Genomic DNA, 651 nt, shown 5'->3' on the forward strand with positions numbered 1-651 from the left:
AACTAAAATATTATTTTATTATTTTACTAATATTCTTATTTTGAAAGAAATTTTTTTCATAGGTAGGTAGATACACAAGACTCAACGACCTTGACCTTGCACGTCTATTGGGATTCGTTTTTTTAATTAATTAGTAGATCATTATTGTCCCTTCCTAGAGTAAAGACTCCTTCAATTGGAAATGGTTTCGTCCACCGGGTTGTTAGACGAAAATTTAATCAAATCAGTTAAATTATTTAACGATTTTTAATTATTAATTTTATATAAAGTGGATTGTACCTAAATTTTTATCGTATATTATATAAAAAATGTTAGGGGCATAGATTGAGACCAAAGAGAATAATAATTTTGTCAAAAAAATAATAATTATTATAATTTTTGTTGCACAAACACAATTCTCTGTTTTGCCTTTTTTATTTCTTCTCTTCTTGTTTTATTTTAGTGGGAGAAACAAAAAAATAAAAGAAAAATGAAGGAAAAAAGAAAGAGAAGATGCAGGAAAAAACATAAAAAATAAAAATGAAGACGATAAAAAATAAAAAAAAGACACACAGGGTGCACATGTAAAAAAATTAAAAAAGGTGAGGTATTCGAGCGAATATAAATTCGTATACAGTTGTCTTGTATAAAATTTACCATTGAAAATAATTA

Source organism: Arachis duranensis, chromosome 2 (genome assembly GCF_000817695.3).
Source record: "Arachis duranensis cultivar V14167 chromosome 2, aradu.V14167.gnm2.J7QH, whole genome shotgun sequence".
Lineage (NCBI taxonomy): Eukaryota > Viridiplantae > Streptophyta > Magnoliopsida > Fabales > Fabaceae > Arachis > Arachis duranensis.